Below are 21,891 nucleotides of genomic sequence, written 5' to 3' on the forward strand. Positions count from 1 at the left end.
AGAGAGAAGCAGGCTCCCCGCTGAGCAAGGAACCCGAAGCAGGACTCCATTGCTCACCGGCCCCTGGGATCACGACCTGAACCAAAGGCAGTGGCTTAACCAACTGAGCCACCCAGGCATCCCAATTCCACCACTTTTTTATTTCAGTGGAATTGACAGTCTCCTGACAGATGTGTATTGCATTATAAAAGACTTAAGAGGCTATCTTCAGAAGACTCCAACAATTCTTAAAAACAACAGAAACAGTAACAGAAAATAGATACTTCTGTTGAAAATAAAGAGAAAAGAATGATTTTTCGACTCAAGTTTCCAGAATGTATGGTTTTATTCCCTCTCTCTGATATAGTTAGATCATTTCATTAAATTATTAGACATTCCCTTCCCCTTCAGCATGAGGAATGCTGTTTCCTAAAGAAAACGGCAAGAGGGACATGGTACCTCTTCTTACACATTACTTCTAAACAAATCACATTTTCTGCTCAGGTGAAGCCTCAATAAATTTCTTTCAAAAATCTTCTAATTTATTATCCCATCATGTTGCTATTCCTTTCCCTGTATTAGACATGCTTACCATGAATGACTTATACATTCTTACAAAGAAGACACTTCTTCCTGGGTGTGTGTCTTGGGCAAAACCTACTGTGCCACGGATGGTGGATTAATATTGAAGAAAACACACTGAGGGGCTGTTTGTTTCTTCTTTTCAAAGGACTCACAGGAGCATTCTATCTTTGTGGCAGGAAATAGCCTAATCTCATTCTATCACATATTTTAACTGAGATAAAAAAGAGTATATACAAACTGAGGGTCATAATTTTAAAAGTCAAAACTTGTTTAAAAATAGAATGTGAAGGCAAAGAGTTTGCTAGGTACCATCAACAGAACTAAAAGAGGACAGCCTACCTTAACCCTTGATTATTTTGTGGGGAATAAGGTTTCCAACTTCTACTAACCCCATTTTTCATTGATCTGGGCAAGGAATCTCACAGCCCTAGCATTTAAAAAAATTTTTTTTAAAAGACTTTATTTATTTATTTATTTGACAGAAAGAGATCACAAGTAGGCAGAGAGAGAAAGGTGGGGGAAGCAGGATCCCCGCTGAGCAGAGAGCCTGACTCGGGGCTCAATCCCAGGGCCCTGAGACCATGGCCCAAGCTGAAGGCAAAGGCTTAACCCACTAAACCAGGTGCCCCTAAGAAAATTTTTTTATTAACATATAATATATTATTAGCCCCAGGGGTACAGGTCTGTGAATCTTCAGGTTTACACATTTCACAGCACTCACCATAGCACATACCTTCCCCAATGTCCATAACACAACCACCAACCACCCCCCCCCAACCCCGCAACCCTCAGTTTGTTTTGTGAGATTAAGAGTCTCTTAAAACCATGTTCCTGGGGCACCACGGTGGCTCAGTCAGTTAAGCGTCTAACTTTATTTTGGCTCAGGTCATGAACTCAAGACAGTGAGATTAAGCCCTGAGAGATTGAGCATGGAGCCTACTTAAGATTCTTTCCCTCCCTTTCCCTCTGCCCCTCCCCTACCCTCTCTCTCTCTCTCTCCCTCTCTAAATAATAATAATAATGATAATAATAATAAAAAATAAATAAAACCATGTTCTTAAATCAAAGCATACATCTGTCTCTAAGAAGCATTACTCTTAAGATCTAGGGCTATAATACATGCTCAACTTTGTTTTCTTAAGGATTCCTCATCATAGAAACTTATTGTAAACCAGCCATTAAAATGACTGTTGGCAGTTTCCTGAAATATACAAATATACATTTAGAGATAGTTTATACTCAAATAATTGCATCAACCTTATTATCTAGGCAAAGTAAAAGTGTATATATGCTTCATGTTCATGCAAGTAGAGAGGGCAGTAAACGGTGTATGCTGCAATATTTATGACCTCCTACAAACACAAAATTTCATTCTTTGAAAATTTATTGGTGTCCTATAACTGGGAATTAACTTTGCTTCTTTTATATCTGTCAACTCTCTATTTATCTTACTATCTTTAATTTATGGGGCCAGGAAAAATATTCCTCTATTTCAACAAGAATTTCTTTAGTACAGAAAAACAATGAGTTCTCTGCCTACTGTGACTTTTTAAAGACTAATTAAATAATGACAGAGTTTAACAAGTCCAAATATTAGTTGATGGATGCAATTGGTTGATGTACTTCAGTGGTGCATAACAATGAGATCTGACAGAACTCGCAACTGTTCTATAATAAATCAACTTGATGATCTTGGATTTCTGAAATAAGAAATATAGTAGCTCTTTTGAGATCAGATATTTCCTAAGAAAATAAACAGGGGTGATGTTGGGAGGGAAGACATATCAGAAATGTTTCCTAAGTGGATGGCACTTTGGAACATAATCCATAAATTGTCATAATATTCTTCAAAATATCATCAAGCTGTGTACTCTATAGAGGGCTGGGGCAGAGTATATGGTTTATCCTTTAATTAGTTCTAACTTCTTTCAAGGGGAAACCCAAACTATTTTTTTTTAAGATTTTATTTATTTATTTGACAGACAGAGATCACAAGTAGGCAGAGAGGCATGGAAAAAAGAGAGAGGAGGAAGCAGGCTCCCTGCCAAGCAGAGAGCCCAATTTGGGACTCGATCCCAGGACCCTGAGATCATGATCTGAGCTGAAGGCAGAGGCTTAATCCACTGAGCCACCCAGGCGCCCCACACTATTTTTTTTTTTTTTTAAAGAGGCCTGCCTATATAGAAAATGTAACCAATGGACACTCCCACAGAGAAGCAAAGAGATGAAAACTCATTTCTCATAACTGTGTCAAACAGAAAAAAGAGAAAATATATAATGTAATTTTTTCACATTTTACATTTCACATCTTCTTGATTGCTACAGAGCATTTTTGCCCTTGACTCTTAGTTTTTTTCACTCCAAAGAACATTCAAAGTCTTCTCTGCTCTTGGCTTTGGTTTTATAGACTCTGGGTAACAGGTAGAGAAAACTGAGAAAATCAAGAAGAGGAATGGCTTGAAGTAGGAAGAGAGGATTTTAAAAAGGAGGAAAAGGAAAAGGAGGGGCCATGGGCTGGGCTTCAGGAGAAAAAAGTTTTCTTGAGGATTAAGACAAGTTTTGGGGGACAACTGAAAGGAGTAAGAGAATTTTAAGAGATAATGCAATGAATCAAGAATCGGACCATACTCTAACATACTTAGACTACATTTTTTTTTTTTAATTACAATTAGTGGGCAATGTTTCTTTAAAGCAATCTAGTCTATGAGTAGGCCATGTGTGCCTTGGCTTTTATATAGGTAGCGAACAACACTCCATTTTCCTTCCAAGTCCTTGATTTCAGGAGGTTCTTCAGGACCGTCATATTCTGAATTCTCTTAACCTTGATCACCATGCATTATCTAAAAAATTGTTAAAACTTTAGATTTTTACTGGGGTATGATATTTAATTTTCCCATATTTGTATTTTTGGATATAAAATTGCTTCAGGTGCATTTGATTAAAAAGTCTGAATTATTAAAAGGAAAAGTATAATATCCCATTCACTCCCATTCCCAATGTTCAAGGATCCTCATTATTGACAATTTTGTTGTATATTGCTGTTATTTATAGCCATGAACATAATTTTTTAATATATTTTTTAGTTCCTTAGTATTCAGACCTGACTCTACAATTGAACAAACAAAATTCTTTCCATCATGTTGGCTCTAGAGCTCCCTTAAATGATATAATGCACGATCACATATTATTGCCAACCTCCATCTTGGTAAATTCCCATTTTCTGTCAAAACACTTGGGGTGTTTTTTGCCTCCATGTCTACATGAGTATACTCGTTAGGATAAGCTAAATGTTGCTGCACTAACAACAAATTCCATAACACAACTTTTTTTTTGACTCACACTATTGTCCAATGTGGGTCAGCAGGGATTTCAGCTTGTTCAAGTACCTGACAGTGTGCTTCTGTAATCACAGAGCAGTAAGGCATGGGATGACCTGGACATTGGCAGCTATAACTTCCACCTGGAAATGAGATATGTCACTTCTGTTCACTTTTCACTGGCCAAAGTAAGTTACATGGCCATGCCTAATTTCAAAAGAGGGGAGAAGTAGAATTCCATTAAGTGACTGGAAAGTAGACAGCTGAAAATACTTGGTAAACACAATTCATGACTCAGTATTTTAACACCTATAATTTCTTTTCTGGGGCTACCTCTCAAATCCTAACCACTTTTGATAATGAACAATCTTCTCCATTATTGCCTTCTATCTTTACCCTCAAATATGCCTAATGCTCTGCATGTGTATGTCCCAAAAGCATAATTTATAAAGCTGGGGGGAAAAAGGCCATTATCAAAATTTTAAGAACACTGCACAGATTCCCAAAATATGGACATTTAGTTCAAATTCTGTTTGCCTTTTTTTTTTTTTTTTTTAAGGCAATTTGCTTGATACACTGTTTCACGGAGTTTTTTCATTTCCATGATTCCTTACTTCTTTGTTGGGTTAAAACGGATAAGCACACAATAGAATTTAGACTTAATATGTAGCACAAGGTCTGCTGTTTGGTTCTTACAGACCTTAGCAATAACAAATGCTTACTGATTAGCAATCAAATGCTTGATATCTTTATTTTTAGACCAGGTTTTCATTTTTTCCAATCCAGTTCACGAAGAGCAAAATCATATGTGAAACAGTCACATTAAACTTGGCTGAAAAGAAAAGGCTCTGACTACAGTGCCTGGAAGAATGCTTATTCATTATTCCCTAGCCCGGCATATTTCTCCATAGAGACAAGAGCATAGACTGCAGCCATGGAAAATCTGGGGAAATACCATTTATTCTACATCAAACTTGAGCCCACTCAGGCAATGTAAATCTTTCCCATATGTGATGACTGCTTGTTGCCCAGCCTCCAATTCTAAAAGAGACACTGTAAATATTCCCAAATACTCCTTTTTAATTTCTACCAAGAGTCTGCAGCTGTCTTTATGCTTGCGGTTGAAGGAACGTTTCTCTAATAAACTGGAAAGAGAGATAATTCATCCTGGGAAGAGTAAAAGGATAGCAATCTTAGATTTCAGGTATAAATTGGAGCCAATTTCATATCCCAGAATAGATCTAAATTTCAATAAAAATAAATTGCCCTTTATAGTGTAGATATAATAAAATTAAAGGCAGCCAAAACACAATCTATCTTGAATTTGGAATTTTATTCTAAAACCCTCCATGTTTTAGCCCCAAATATTATTATAAGGACAGTTTTCATAACCTGAAATCAAGATATGTGGTGTGATAAGAAATAATTTTTACTGCTACATGGAGAGTAGGAGGCAGTCAGAGAGATGTAATATGGCCAATGAGCTGTCAGATTTCCCAAGGCATTTAGGTGATTTAATAGGGCTTCTTAAAGTGTGGTCCATGGACAACCTGCATCATAATCACCTGGAGTTTTTGTTAAAATACGTATTCTAGGGCCCAATACCAGGTTTACTGAATCAGGCACTCTGGGCGCAGACCCAGAAATCTACACTTTAAGTTCTTCACGTATTTTTTATAACTTCTAAAACCATCTAATACCCACAGATTTATTGAGAGAAGACAAGAAAAAAGAACATTTAAAATCAGGGCATTGAAAGAAAGGCAATGAAACATTCTAACTTAGATCTTAAAGCAAGGAGATATACAAATCTAGTGGTGTTCAGAAGAGAAAATCATACTCACGGCTTAATAGGGCTTCTCAAGGGTGATTTTGGAGAATCCTCGACATTGCATTTCAGGGAGGAGCAAATGTAATCCTAATCCCCACAGTAACAGTGTCTTTAAGGAATGAATTAAAATTGCTGGCACTAACTTCCCCACCCCTCAGACCTGATAGTTTTCCAAGCATATCAGAGGTCCAGAATAGGCCTAGTTTTGCAGAATACCTGGATTTCTCTGATTGTGAGTATTTGTAATTTATTTCTCTCGACTACTATTTGACTCTCAATGCTAGCTCCATACTTTCCAGGATTAGATTTTCGGGTTCTCCTACTATAACCTGAGTTTTTGCTTCTTCGGTGTCTTAGTTCCTAGGTAGTGTCTGATACCCAGTTGCTCAATGAGTCTGCATTTTGTTTTCCATTTCACTCTTATGAACAATCCTATCCCTGGACTCCCACCGAACTGCTGACTGATTTCCCTGAGAACAAAAGCCTGATTGACCTGTTTAGAATACTATTCTTTGATTACCTGACATCTCTCTGGCTGGCTGGATCTCCTTTGCCACATGATGGTACCCCTGATATGACTGATTCCCCCAATTGTACCCCAGTGTTGTTAAGTCTGTGGGAACCCATGCCTGACCTTTCAGAAAAGATCTTTGTTCAGAGCCTGCATTTGCTTTTGCATTTGTGAGGAGTAACAATCTCTTGCCCTACCCCAAACACTAGTCAACTTCTGCATACCATCTCCCCTCTGTCTGCACACTGGGTAATAGGAAACTGGGCCATTCGCAGACAGTTGCCAAGTTTTGGCCAAGAAATTCCATAGATGTCCCAGTGGACCAGTGAAAACCTAAACAGGCCATACTTTGGAAAATTCTCACATCAGTCAGTTAAGAACGTTTCAGAACTTAGATTTTCATAGGGAATTTCTTGGTGAGTCCAAATTTAGTCTTCATTCTGAGCAATCTATAATCCCCTCAGAAAGTCACTAAGTGATTTTTTTTGTTTTCCTTTCTGTCCTTGATCTCTATGGAGCCCATAGTCTTGGAGCAGATGTTACTTTTTGGGCCCCTTAGCTGTGCTTTAAGAAAGAACTTGGGTAGGGGCGCTTGGGTGGCTCAGTAGGTTAAAGCCTCCGCCTTCGGCTCAGGTCATGATCCCAGAGTCCTGGGATCGAGCCCCGCATCTGGCTCTGCTCAGCGACGAGCCTGCTTCCCCTTTCTCTCTGTCTGCCTCTCTGCCTACTTGTGATTTCTCTGTCAAATAAATAAATAAAATCTTTAAAAAAAAAAGAAAGAAAGAACTTGGGTAAGGATCACTCATTACCGGTATAGGCTCACTTTATAATGTGCTTTTAGGCAGGCAATAATCCTTCTGAGCAATTTACCAAAATTTCAGCATTTCCTTCCTTTCTTTCTTTTCTTCTTTCTTTCTTTTTCTTTTTAAGATTTTGTTTATTTATTTGACAGAGAGAGAGAGAGCACAAGCAGGCAAACAGCAGGAGGAGGGAGAAGAAGAAGCAGGCTCCCCACTGAGCAGGAAGCCTCACATGGGACTTCATCCCAGGACCCTAGGATCATGTCCTGAGCCAAGAACAGACACTTAACCAACTGAGTAATCCAGGCACCCCAAGTTTCATGGAGACATCTAGGGTTCCAGGTCTTAGATGAAGGAGAGTGGGAATCTGGTCCGTGGTCATCATCCTTTGCATACACAGGCATGTCTGAGATGCTGATTTCCTTGTCTGTTCCTGAACTTCAGTCTACAAACCCTGGGACAAAGTCCTCCATGTCCTTGTCCCCAGCTTTTCCAGGTTTGCCTCTTACTGCTTCTTCTCCTCCTCTCTTGGCTGCACTGAGGACATGGGATAAGCTGGAGGGTTGTTTTGGACATGTCTGCCTTCATACCCAATTTGAATATCCCTGTACCAAGTGGAACAACACTAAACAATGATCTGAGTTTGTAGCCTCCATGTACTTCTTACAGGAAATGATTCACAGAATCCTCTATTCTCAGATTTCACTGGTCTGGTCCAGGTTTTCTGTTCTGTCTCCCAGGGACCCAGTTCAGGCAATGGGGCAGAGGGTGACAGAACTTGGAGCTCCCACTCAGAATCTCACCCTCCCCCAACCACTAAGGTCTCTTTGTTTCCCTTTGATTCTTCTCTTTGGCCCCCTACCATGAGAACCTTATCTGATTTTAGGGATGGGATAAAGAGAACAATTTTATTTCATTGTTTTTGTTTTTGTTGTTATCATTTAAACTTTGGATCCTGAGGATTTATGGAGTTAACTTTTTGAAACTCAAAAACTGTTGCAGACAAAAACCTCCAAAGCGCTTTTTTTTCCCTTAATTATCCTTTTTCTGAAACAGTATTTGTCATACAATGAATTTGAGAAAATGTAAGGCGACAGACCATGAATGAATATCAAAATATTTCTAGAATTTCAGCACTGAATCTGAGCCTCCATCAAATAAAGGGACCACGGAAACTCTGACAAATGGTGAAGAAGCTAAGACAAAGTTTAATAAAACTTCAACTGAATGTTGAAATAATCGAAGTTGTTTTAAAAAAATAAACACCTGAATGACCATCAGCTTTAATATGAAATCTGAGTAAATATGAAATAAAATCTATGTACAGCAAAAACCTGAAATATTTTACTCAGAGGGAAAAAGAAAGAAACTCATCACTCTTGCCTAGAGTCTTATACTTTCTTTTCAGCTAACCAAATGTCTGCTATGACAGGATGGCTAATCCCTCAACTTCTCCTTGTGTGAGAATACCTCACACAGGCTTTATACCCTGTTGTAACAACAAACCTACAGCAATATTGGGCCCCTAAATTTGTCATCCAGTGTCAGGCACTGTGTGAAGCACTGGTCATCCAAGCCTGTCAGACAAAGTGCCTGTTCTCCGGGAGCTAACAGGGCAGCTGGGCCGGGAAAGTGGGCCAGTAGGCACGAACTTCAAGTGCAAAGTGGTGAGAACCACAGAGGTCAGCTGTGGGAGTTAAGGGTAGGGATGGAGTCAGGGAGAGCGTCTCAGAAGAAGTAATAATCTCTAGAAAGACAAGACTGAGGAACACTATAAGCTGAAAGGTCACTATCAGTGGCAGATAATACAAAGGGGAGATGGAATAAAGGCCAAGGCCAGGTGTTTATATGAGAAAGTGACAGATCTGTGCGGAGGGAGAACATTCACTCTGGAAAAGGTACGTCTCCCAAGCCATGTCCCTGGTCTGTGTGTGCATGTGTATGGTATTTCATATCATAATACTCTACAACATAATGTTAATAAATATATTTTTTTAAATGTACAAATATATCTCTGACACAGAGATTTATTTTTCTTCAGAGAACACTGTGGAGCACTGGGGTTGCACTTTAGGGATGATTCATAAATATTTCATTATTTTATTTGTGATGTATGTTAGTAATTCCCATTTCGAGAGCTGAAGAAATTTAAAGTTAAGGGAACAGCATTTGGAAGGTTTTCTCTACCAAAAAATAGCTCCTGTGAATGAAAAAAAAAAAAAGATGATGGAGGGGCACCTGTGTGGCTCAGTCCTTTAATCGTCTGCCTTTGGTTCAGGTTGTGATCCTGGGATCTAGCCACACATTGGGCTCCCTGCTCAGCAGGGAGACTGCTTCTCCCTCTGCCCTCTGCTCCTGCTCTCTTGTACGTGTACATTCTCTCTCTCAGATAAATAAATAAAACCTTAAGGAAGGAAGGAAGGAAGGGAGGGAAAAAGGAAGGAAGGAAGGGAAAGAAAGAAAAAGAAAGAGAAAGAAAGAAAGAGAGAAAGAAAGAGTGGATCTCTAATACATACACTGGATTCCAGCTATTCCTGCCTGACACGGAAAGATGGAGGGAGAAGGAAACAGATTTATTTCTATTTTGACTTTTAGACTATTCAATGCATTCAGTATTCCAAAAAGTTGCCAGTAAAACTGCAAGGTATGCATTCTTAGAGAGGAAACATCCTCTACACTTCTCTATGATCACTGATGTGTCTCTTAGCCTAGTTTGACCTACATTGGTCAGGTGAAATATGTGGGGGCTCTAATAAAAGATCCTTAAGACCCCATCCAACATCCTTATTGTATGATAGATGCAACTTCCATTCATAAGTGATTACTGAGTAGATTAAGGAAATGAAATAAGTCACAGAACCTTTGATGCTAAGAAAGAGCCAAAATCTTCTGACAGAAATAGCTTAGTCTCTGGGGTAAAGCACCAGAGAAGACACTAGCAATCACTTTCAGAAAACTAGTATTGGATATAAGGGCAAATGGTCAGTGTATCTACCCAAAGCAGAAGCCATGTGTTGATTAAGAAAAACTAAATCAGTCTATTACTCTAGGATAATATTATAGTGAAATAATATTCCTGGCATACATCTGAAATCCCTTAGTCATTACTTTGGAGTATTTCCACTTAAATTTGATTATGTCATTGCATTGATTCTTAAATTCACAGAAAGAGAAGCAGTCTGCAAAGGAGGCAGAGAGCCTGTTGTTCAAAACTGAGAGAGATTCCTAGCTACTCTGCTTGTTAGTTTTGTGACTATAAGTTTGAATCATAAAGAATAAATAATAGGGCGCCTGGGTGGCTCAGTGGGTTAAGCCTCTGCCTTCGGCTCAGGTCATGATCCCAGGGTCCTGGGATCGAGCCCCACATCAGGCTCTCTGCTCTGCGGGGAGCCTGCTTCCTCCTTTCTCTCTGCCTCTCTGGCCACTTGTGATCTCTGTCAAATAAATAAATAAAATACTATTTAAAAAAAAAAAAAAAAAGAATAAATAATAAAATCACATAGAAACACTGAATAAAGAGAGGCAATTATTTGCATCATGTAAATGTTACTAAGAAGTTTTCCTTTTCTTGCTACCTTTTCTTTCTTGTTGTTTCTTGTTTTTTCTTTTAAGATTTTATTTAAATTCAAGTTAGTTAACATATAGTGCACTATTCATTTCAGGAATAGAATTGAATGATTCGTCATTTACATACAACATGCAGCTCTCATCACAAATGCCTCCTTAATGCCCATCACCCATTTAGCCCTTCCCCCCATGGACCTCCCCTCCAGCAAAAGAAAAGAATGCGCCAGGAGATGCTTTCATCTCAAACTGAAATAAAACATCCACTTACTTTTGTTTTACCATCATTTTCAATTGGGACAAGGTCACTGGTATTATCTGGGTTTAATTTTAGAGTAGCTTTCTTAAAAGAAAACAAACAAACAAATTCAAGTCATAAAGAATAAACCAGTCTCTAAGATTACCTGGATTGCATTTTTAAGGAGTGTTTAGTATAAATCTAATAAAATGTACTTTTTTTTTTTAATGTACTCTTTTGAGTACTGAATGAAGGAAGGCATGGAAAGAATACAGACCACTATGGCCCTCGGCACATATATGGGTTTGATACATGTTAACCATGATTGGTACATTCATTACACTTCTTTTATATGAGAAAATGGAGGCTTAGAAATGTTAAAGTCACTTGCATAGGATAACATATGCAAGAGGGGCCAGCGCTGAGCCTCAAATCCTGTCATTCAACGCCACAGGCCCCACTCTTAACTCTCTATTAAGGACTCACTGAAAATTTAGGGGGGGTGGGAAAATGTATACATATATATAAAAGACATATATACATATTTTTAAAATTGTCAACAGTGTAGAAGATGGACCAGAGTGGCAAAGGACTGGAGAGAGGGAGACTAGGACCAGTAAGGAGACAGTGGGTTAAGAACAGATCACGGAATTCTGAGCAAGACAGTAGTCACGGGGATGAAAAAAAGCAAAGACTATAGATTTTAAAATTCTATAAAAACAGTCACCTGGTTGCAAAGGAACTGAGGAAGGGGATAACAGATGAAGGGGTGGCTGGAGTGAAGGAATGATACAGAGTTTGAAGTCCTGGAATATCTGAGACAGCCCGGTACTGGGAACTCTGACAAGTAGGGCAGGCATGGAAGGTGGTGGGGTCACGCTGGATCCGAAACCTAGCCTGCTTCCCTACCAAGCCAAAGATCCCGCTACAAGTGTTGTGTATCCAGAGAAAGGAAACCTATATCATAACTTACACTAATTATGAGTTACAAGAAGTCTTGCTGACCAGATCTCTAAACTGGGCTTTAAGTCAAAGTCATGGGACTGGATGCAATCTTCTGAGGGAGAACGTATAGAGGGAGAAATATAAACACAGACAGCGAGAATAAGGAGGTGGGAAGAAGACAGGAGCCCTCGCAAGAAAGAGATTAGAAAAGTGGAACTGTAGGCTTGTACGAGATCCCTAACTCTAAAAGATAGAACTATTTCAGGAAGAGCACAGCGGCAGAGAGTGTAAATAGCAAACAGCAGAAAGAGCAGAGGTGAGCAACGGCTAAAAAGCTCTGGGTTTAACCATAAATTCAGCCATTTTTAGCAACCCCTGAGAGGTAATTTCAGCATTGTGGTAGAGATAAATGTCCAACTGCCAAGAGTTTTAGAGTCGGAGGGAGGTGGGAAAGCAAAAACAGAAAAAACAAATTTTTCTTGGCATCAAGAGAGAGCTCCATTGAGAAAGTTGAGTATTTGTTTGTTTGCTTCGTGTAGCACAGGCCTGGACATTGGTTATGCCCTGAGGAAAAGCAAAGGTGTAAGTAAAAGAACATAAATTTATGAAGCAAGCCCCAGTTTCATCTTGATAAACATTTTGTTTAAAAGTTCCATAAACAAGAGTGGCCCAGGAAATGCTTTAGCAAATGCTCATTAACAAAGTGACAGCTATTTAAAAATGTTCCCATAGCTATTATATGTTTATCACCCGTTGGGTCATAAAGACTTTTGGCATGGAATCTTGAGTTCTTTCTTTAGTATGAGAACCCTTCTGTTCCCTGGGGATTTTCAGAGAATAGGGTACATGGTTGACCTCTTACTCAGACAGAAGGAAATTACGCTTTCACCTCTTGCCCCAGAGGAAATTTATCATGCAGTCATTACTCCTGGATGAACATCGAAATGAGACTGAAAGCTGGAAGCCTGGATTCTACATGAGCAATATTTCTGGACTAAGTTCCCCCACACTGCCAAAAGAGGGATTTGTTCTTACAGAGTTCTAGGTCATTACAATTTTAAAATAATCTAATGAACAAAAAAATCACATGCAAACAAATGCTTAGTCTTATTTCACGTATGACAGAACACACCAAAACAAGTAGGACCCCAAATATGGGGGGGGCAAATTCTGTTACATATGGTATTGCTATAGAACAGAATAGAATAGTATACAGTTGTATATTGTTCTTTTCCAAAGTGTTCTGAGTAAAACAGAAAAAGTTCCTAATAAAATGTTAAATGAAACAAAGTAGAATCCAAATTTGCAGTTTTAAACCAATTTTGTAAAAGTAAAACAAAACAAAATATTGATACTATATTATATAAACAGATAGAGAAAGAAATCTGACAACAGGAATGAACCCACTAGAGAGTGAAATTGGTGACAATAATTTATTTATCCTTGGGGCACCTGGGTGGCTCAGTCAGTTGAATGTCTGTCTTCAGCTTAGGTCATGATTCCCGGGTCCTGGGATTGAGACCTGCATGGGGCTCCCTGCTCAGTAGAGAGTCTGCTTCTCCCTCTCCCTCTGCTTATGCACTCTTTCACTCTTTCTCTTTCAAATGAATAAATAAAATCTTTTTTAAAAATTTATTTCTCCTTTTATAATTGTTATTCTCTCCATAATCATTAAAGTTGTTCCTTTCTTGTGAGTTATATAGGGCATTTTATACCCCAGGTTGGCAGGGAGGTTGTTTTCCTTTCCACTGTATTCAATTCAACTTCTACCATTTTCAGGGATGCAGATGGAGGACGTATGGATGCTATCTTCCCTGCCGGACTCAAGCTATGCTGCAAAGAAGGACCGCAGAACACATCTTTGTATTAAACATACTCAAAAGCAAGCAGGTTGGAGAGAGAAGCTAAAGCAAAATGGAAATTGCTTCCTAAAGTCATTATTATTATTTTTGTTAGTTTGGAAAGATATCACTGTTTGCCTACAGCTCTACAACTTACATACTCTTCAAAAATTACTTTCTACAATTTTAAGATCACCAAAATAATATTTGGCCTGTAAAACTGTCTTAGACTCAGGCACATTTATCTGTCCTAATATCTCACTGTTTTTCCCAGTAATAATAATAAATCAAATAATATTGATAAAATAATATTAATAATATTCATGTAATAATATTACTAATAATATTAATTTTAAAAAGAGACATCTGCTTGTAATAAATGAATTATAAATGCCACAATACCAGCAAAATAAACAAAGGGTAGAGGAAAAAGGCTGATGCCTTCATGTCTTCCAACTCTACTTTTTTAAATTACTACTGACTGTAAGCACCTATAACAATTCATAGTTCTAAATTGCTGTTAGAAAACACATAGAAATTTAGTTATTAATGGTGATGCTTAATGAAGTTTTTACATTTTAGCATAACCCAACAGTAAACTAAATAACAAATACTTCAATAATAAAACATGAAGTAAAATATAGTGAGTTTAGTATTATTTTTTGTTAATGCCCTTTTAATTCAAGGATTGGAAGTTATATTCATTCAACAGACATTTATTGCATGACTAAAATGAACAAAATGAATGCCAGTCTTTGACCATATCACCTCTTAAATTGTCCAGTTTAGTACATTAAGCAAAGGGCAACATAGAAGAACATACTAGTGTCAATTTGAGCATCTTTACTGAGAGGCTGAAGTTGAAAAATGAACTCAATTTTGATTTTTATGAGAAGAAAGTTACTGTCTCTTTCTCTGTTCAACAGCGAAGGCAATATTGATGGCTTCTCTTCCATGCCCACAACCTATAGCATGGGACTTGGCAGCTCCTTGAAATACATTTGCTCACGGAATTCTAATTCATGAGGGACTATGTTCTGAGTCTTCTCACAAGGCAGTTTCAAGAAAGACCCTTATAAAGCACTATCAGGAACACTAACAGGCTTCTTCTCTTCCTAGTTGTAAAAAGCACTTTCTAAATGGAAGTCTCCATTTGTGTATATTCATCACAGCACTGAATTTCCAGGAATTTTAAGCTTAGGTCTTGTGATAGTATAGTTCTCCTTATAAAATACATATCCTTTCATATGTCAGATTTCCCAATTAGGTAAGCCTGTGAAAATTATATTTTGATTAAACTGAAAGACTCAATCAAGTATTTACAAAAAGCTTTATTGTATTGACTTAAAATAGCATTATTTTCAATTTTAAAGAATTATGTTTCAATTGGAATAACATTTTATTTTAAAATGACCCATTCTTTTTTTTTTTTTTTAAAGATTTTATTTATTTATTTGACAGGCAGAGATTACAAGTAGGCAGAGAGGCAGGCAGAGAGAGAGAGAGGAGGAAGCAGGATCCCCGAGCAGAGAGCCTGACGTGGGGCTCGATCCCAGGACCCTGGGATCATGACCTGAGCCGAAGGCAGAGGCTTTAACCCACTGAGCCACCCAGGTGCCCCTAAAATGACCCATTCTTAACGGAAAGAATGAGGGAACAAAAATAAGCAAAACCTCTCGATTTTAGACAATGTTCTGAACTTACATGGAAATTAAATTCAATGTAGCAGACAAAAGGCAGTCCCTGAACTCATGGTTTCAAACTTAAAGAGTATGTCATTTACACTGCAAGATGCTTGAACACCCAGTAACAATTTCTACAGTGACTAGATAAAACTCGTATTTAACACCTAGTGTGAGCAAAAAAGGCCCCCAAGAAAAAAGTCCTCACACACAATTCTAAATAAAGTTGTATGGTCATTAGCAATGGGCTACTTAAAGTCGGAATTTAGAATTGCCCTGGACTCAGTTTCTAGCTTCGTGTGTTTATCTAATATAGCCAGTTTCAATTTTCCTCAGGGGTAAAGTGCAATTAATTATCAAGATCACTGAGAAAACAGTGATTCTTTTTGCTCTGCAGAGCACAACATAAAAAAAATAAAGGTAAGGAAACATATTCTGCTACAAAATTCAGTGCTTCATAATATTTTCAACTTACAAGAAATTGCAAGTGAGGATGTTACAGGTAAAGAAATCAAGACATTATCGAGATGAATGAAAAATATATCTTTTCCCCTTGAAACATAATCTCCACAGAGAAGAACTGCATGGACTCAATGATGAATATTTTTTCCTCTTCCCTAACTCTGTCTTACAAAGCGTTACGATGCTGTTTCCCAGTTGTGCATGCATGTGAACAGTGCATGTGTAAATGGAACTAAAATAAAATACTGAGTGCTTGATTAATATTAAATTGGCCCCTTGAGATGTGGTTAGTCACTGATTCCTTGACATATACCTCCAATAACTTTATTAAAAAGGAGAACAAACAGCACTTTCTGTATCTGATGCAGTAATGCCTTCCTTATCCCAGAGCCACTTCCATGGCAAATTATTCTACAGAACACAACTAAGGACTTGGACACAAACCAAAAGTCTCCTGAGCACCTAAAATAGATGTCACTGTGTCGATGCACTTCGGCACATCCACTTTCCTCATAAGAGAATCTCTTGGGCCCTCAGATAAAGTTACTGCTTTTCATTCTTTCCATAATTTTTTTTAACAAACTCTTTTTTTTTTCCGGTTTTCTTGTGCGCAGCACAAAAAAATAATAATAATTATAAAGACGTGGTTGAGGTTGAAAGATATTGTTAGAAGAAGGCAAACGGTCCACACCCATACGAAGTCACCCTTCCATATGGATGCTGGACACAGAAAGAAAAAAAAATCCTATAAAAATAATACCATTTAAAAAAGCATAGTGATTACATGACTTTTTGACATAAGATGTAATAGCCTTATATACCACAGAATAAGCCCCCAATGTATCATTACATTATAGAATAATTCTACATTGTATATCCATGATGAGAAGGCTGGGTAATTCAGAGAATATTAAATTGAATTTAGTTCCCTCCAGAGAGATCTCAAAATATATACTAGATCTCAGAAAGTTAACTATCCAAAAATGGCTAAATTCTAAGGCTTCTGGAGTTTTCCGTGGTAAACTCGTAAGCTTCACTTTTTGGAAAGTCCACAAATGTAGACCTCCTTAATTGTCTCATTGCTTGTTTATTGACCAGCAGCAAGAATTACCTATTAGCTAGTCGGGCCTCCGGGGAAAGAGTGACACTTCAGATGATAGTGGTTCCCTTCTGTCTACCCCTCTGCCATTCTGGGCTACTCCCCTTCTGCTCTGAGAGCCTCCATAGCTCAGTGATTTGAAATCTTGGAAATGTCCATTTAAGGCAGATGATTTTAAAGAAGATAAACTTCATATGAAAAATTTTTTAAAAAGGCTTGTCAGAATATTTTTAAATAAGTAGAAATGAAGGGAAGGAGTGGTTAAAATGAATAATTAATGATAGAAGTAGATTATAGGTAAAATCCTAATTCAAAATTATGTGTTTTCCAGGTCAGATCCACCAAACTGTGATGAGGTCGTGAGCCTTTCTTGAGTCAGTTTAAAGTGCCTGGAGCTGCTCTGTCTTGGTCCTCCTGATTGGCTCTATACTGGTTCTATACTTCCAGTCGAAGATGAATTAACCTATCCCTCCCCCTCAGTCAAGAGCATTCTGCACATTCCGCAATATTACAGCCTATCTTTCTTTATCCAACATGAACAACAAAACATAAAACCACCCATGACAAGATACAAAAAAGGACAAAGATAAACTAAGCTTCAAAATAAAATAACAACAACGACCATTAGATTCCTGAGAACAAAACAAAACAAAACCAAATCCTAGTAGCTTCAAATATCAACAGCCACAAAACAGTACAGCAAAGAAGCTAAGGTACTTTAAAGAGCGTGTTTTCTCTCAGAAAAGAGGCAAGGAGTGGGGAAAGGTCAAAGGACCACGGAATACTTGTGCCCCAAGCAAACAAACCCTGAAGGAGATTTCAGTGAGTAAAAAACAGTACCTTATAAGTAACTGGTCTTGTCTACTCACAGCTGTTTCCAGTGCCGACTCTTGTTTAACTGTCTACTGCGTTCAGTTTAAAGTTAATTCTGTTGGCAAAAAAGTACAGAGCTTGTCTGGAAAATGCTGTTTGGACATAAACCATTCCTTTCAAAGCTGTAGTAGCTATATTTAAGTTTTCTTGTAGAGAGGGATATAAACCTTTCCTGTAGCTAATTTTCTTCCTCCTCCTGCCCCTCAGACTTAGTCAGTGTCCTCCTATCCCATATATTGAAGAAAGAGACAGAGAGGGGAGGAAGAAGAAAAAAAAAAAAAAAAAAGAAAGAAAGAACCAGGAAATATACCTTAAATAATGTAGTAGTTGAGCATTTGGAAAAAGAGGAAAAAAAAAAAAAGAAGAAGAACCATAGAAAGAGTATCAGGATCTTAAATATAATTTAGCCCAATGCCCTAATTTTTTAGATCAGGAAACTGACACTCAAAGAAAATATGACTTGTACAAGATCATTCACATAGCTAATTAATGCTGCAGCTAAGAATAGTTACCAGGTTTCACAACTGCCAATTCAATGCTCTTGCTACTACTCTAGTATACCCAAAGGAAATGGTTTACCTTGAATAATACCCACAGGATTTGGCAGGGAACAGTAACACAACTACAATGTGAGAACCATCTGTTCTCAGAGAGAACATCTCATTCCACTTTAAAATCCTCAATACTGTAAGATTCTCTATAATGCCCAATTTCTTGAAGATTTAGGAAACACCTTACTGTTTGTTGATTTTGCATAATATTTTATGTCTCAGGATGCTGACATACTTTAGTCCTTATAGAGGGCTATAAGGGATGATGCTATGACAGGTGTTACTCTTTAATATTTCTTTTTTAAGAAAAGAATTTATTTACTTATTTACTTGAGAGAGAGTGAGAAAGAGAGTACAAGTGCAGGGCGGGGAGGGAGACAGGAGAGAGGGAGAAATAGACTCCACACTGAGCAGGGAGCCTGGGGCTCAATCCCAGAAACCTGGGAATCTGACCTGAGCTGATTACAGTCACTTAACTGACTGAGCCACCCAGGCGCCCCTCATATTTCTACCCAGTATCAGTGGTATTGAACTAGAAACACAATACTATCACCACAGATCCCTACTTCCAGTTTGTCGATATTTTTTTAGCCATACGTGCAAGTTTATTCTTGTTATTTTTAATTACATATTTTGTTAAATAAGAGAAGCAGCACAATAATTTTTATTCGATATCTTTCACATAACATTTCCTACTTATATATAAAGAAACTATTTTTCTCTAACTGAAGGAATGATATTCTTATTATAATATATTTTTAAGTTTTCCTCTCTATAATGTATTGATTGATTCATTTATTCATTCATGTCCTTATTTAGCAAATATTAATTGAACATTAATATAGTTTCCTTCCCTTGTGGAATATGGTGACAAGCAATAACTTTTATAGATAAGTGTATAGTTGTCAAATAAAATCTAAGGGTTTACTTAGGAAGTAAGGCCAATTTTCCATAACTATCTTTTTATCCATTCTCATATTATAAGCATGTGCCCCAAATTTATTTACATTCTCTCCATTGAGTTGCCCACTCTCAACAACAACCATCCTCCATCCTAGGGTCAGATACGTCAAAATATGAAATGGCCCAGGTGGAAATTGCTCTGGGCACTATTCATCTTTCTGTTGGATCTGACTCCCTAAACTACTAAAATCTAAATTACAAACTACAATTTAAAGACACAATTTGGCAAATGCTCAGACCACCCCAAACCCATTTTAAATTGTGACACACTGTTTAGCGCAGAAATTCAGTTTTTTTTATATTGCCCATCTACATTTAAAATGATATCATATCTACTCTGACCCTGGTCTTTGGAAGAAAATAGTGCAATGTGATTAAATAGTTATAAAAGTATATTTTTAAAGTGATATGTGGTTTTTGAAACGTGTTTTCCAAAATGTTGAGTAATTAATAGGTACTGTATCAATTTTCCAACAATGACAAATAAGCAGCTGATTCAAAATACGTAATAGTTGAGAAAGAAATCTTGTAAACCATACTTTATACTTTTTTACACAATGGCAGGATCCTCATCTCCTTCCAATCTCAATTAATTTTGTCTGACTGAGCTCTGTGCAAATATAAGTCACAAAGACATCAACATCTACATTTATATATAGCACTGATACCTCAAGTCTGATTAAAATTTGACACTCTGATACATATGACTGGGGTTTACTAAAAGAATCCCCTCTTTCTCTTTTACTTCTTAAACTTTTAATTTAAACATTTTGCCTTTTGTCTGTGAGAAGGAACAGGAAGGAAATCTTAATAAGCCTTGAAAGAGAAGTAGGCTGTGAGGAGAGAGACACAGAGATTTAGATGGAATGAGTCAGGATGATTCAGGGCTCTGGACTGGACTCAGGAAGGAAGGTGTAAAGAGGAGTCACATACAAGCAGGTTGTTTGGAACAGAAGTGGGCTGAGCCACAGACAACAGATTATAGGTATTAAATGCAAGAACCAAAGTCTCTCAAAATAGGTTCAGCAAAGAGGGAACTAGCAATTTTGGTGACCAGTGCCAGCAACAGGAAATTGGTCCTTGAACGGACTTTGTAATTCATGACACGGTTTGTTTCTCCCCATTGGAAGGGAAGCATGTGCTGTCAATATGAGAATTCGAACACAATCTAAAATAACACAGTGACATACAAACATTTAAAAAAAAAATTGTTCCTCTATTTTTAGGTCCCTTGGACATACTCCAGGTTGCCCTACTCTGGGCATGCTCTGGATCTGAGAATCCTAGCATAGTTTAGTGGGGACTAGTTACTGTGTTATGAAGCCTGGATATGTAGAGTTGAATTTCACTGATGGGAGAGGTACTTACAGCAGAGGTGAAATCCGGGGCAGACTATATTAACACAGGCAAGACAGTTGGAGTTCTCTTGACTCTGAGATCTCCTCTTAGTTTTCAGGTTTACAGTAACACTAGAGGAAGACTTTTCCTAAGGAATCCCAGAGAGCGCTTTTGTGATAGCAGCTACTGGATTATAATATTCTGTGCTCGGGAGGAGATATCACACGTGGACATTTTTAATAGTCTCAGGGAACCACACACATAAAAACCTTAAGCACCAACTCTCTTCAGTTCAAGCTCACGCTTACTTTGTTGCCTGTCTCCTCTCAAAAGCCATTCTCCTCGCAGCAGCCAGGGCCCGTTATACGGTCTGATAGCTACCCATAATTCCTCCGCTTCACACCTTCCAGTGGTTTCCCATCACCCCATTCCATGGCTTCTAATGGTTTCCTATCATTCTCTTGCTTTACCCCTGCAATGGTTTCCCACTGTTTGCAGACTAAGTCCAAATGCCTGACGATGGCTTCTGAGGCCTCACGTAATTTCACCCCTGTTTATCTTTCCTGTTCCCTAACCTGTTGTTCCTGTTGTTCCATCTGTTTAGGATGTTGCCCCTTGATCTTTGAGGGACTACCATTTAATGAGACTGCAAGGGGGCGCCTGGGTGGCTCAGTGGGTTAAGCTGCTGCCTTCAGCTCAGGTCGTGATCTCAGGGTCCTGGAATCGAGTCCCGCATCCAGCTCTCTGCTGGGCAGGGAGCCTGCTTCTTCCTCTCTCTCTCTCTGCCTGCCTCTCTGCCTGCATGTGGTCTCTCTCTGTCAAATAAATAAATAAAAATATTTAAAAAAAAGACTCATTTCAAATGCTTCTTCCCAAGAAAAAAGATTTCCTGATCACTAGCTGATCATCTCCCCCGACCCTTACATACGCATACTCTCTGCCCCGTTTTTCTATTTTAATTGTTCTTCATAGCACTTACTACTCTCTGAAATTATCTTGGGTGCCTTTTGTATTTATTCATTCACTTAATTCGTCAGTTTAATTATGTTTACAGTATCTCTTTGAGAATGAGTTTTATAAATCAGAAATGTGTTGGAAGTTATAGATAAGATCAGAAACATAATATTTAGGCTTTTTAAACCACATTATCACCAGTATTCAGAGCAGTGTCTCCTATGTAGGTATTTGACCAATATTTCTTGAGTGAATGAATTATATTTGTTGCCTGGGTTACTACTCTTCGGTCAACAAACGTCCAACAGAAGTCCACGAGCATGAAGGCAAGGACTAATGTACTTCTGCAATTGACTGA

The 21,891-nt window shown here is 38.0% G+C and overlaps 1 protein-coding gene across 2 annotated transcripts in view; it reads right to left on the reverse strand.

Annotated features, from left to right (window-relative positions):
* The window catches only part of ARHGAP24 (Rho GTPase activating protein 24), a 421,803-nt gene that overhangs the window by 203,626 nt on the left and 196,286 nt on the right, over positions 1-21,891 (reverse strand). Inside the window, exon 1 of one of the 2 annotated variants that reach the window (XM_059173421.1) lies at positions 17,695-17,939. The exons of the other annotated variant lie outside the window; for it this stretch is intronic. The gene's annotated coding sequence lies outside the window, so the exon portion shown is untranslated. Of the gene's footprint in view, positions 1-17,694; positions 17,940-21,891 lie in introns of those variants that run through there. 2 annotated transcript variants of the gene reach the window in all.

The sequence above is a fragment of the Mustela lutreola genome, chromosome 1 (genome assembly GCF_030435805.1).
Source record: "Mustela lutreola isolate mMusLut2 chromosome 1, mMusLut2.pri, whole genome shotgun sequence".
NCBI classification, from domain to species: Eukaryota; Metazoa; Chordata; class Mammalia; order Carnivora; family Mustelidae; genus Mustela; species Mustela lutreola.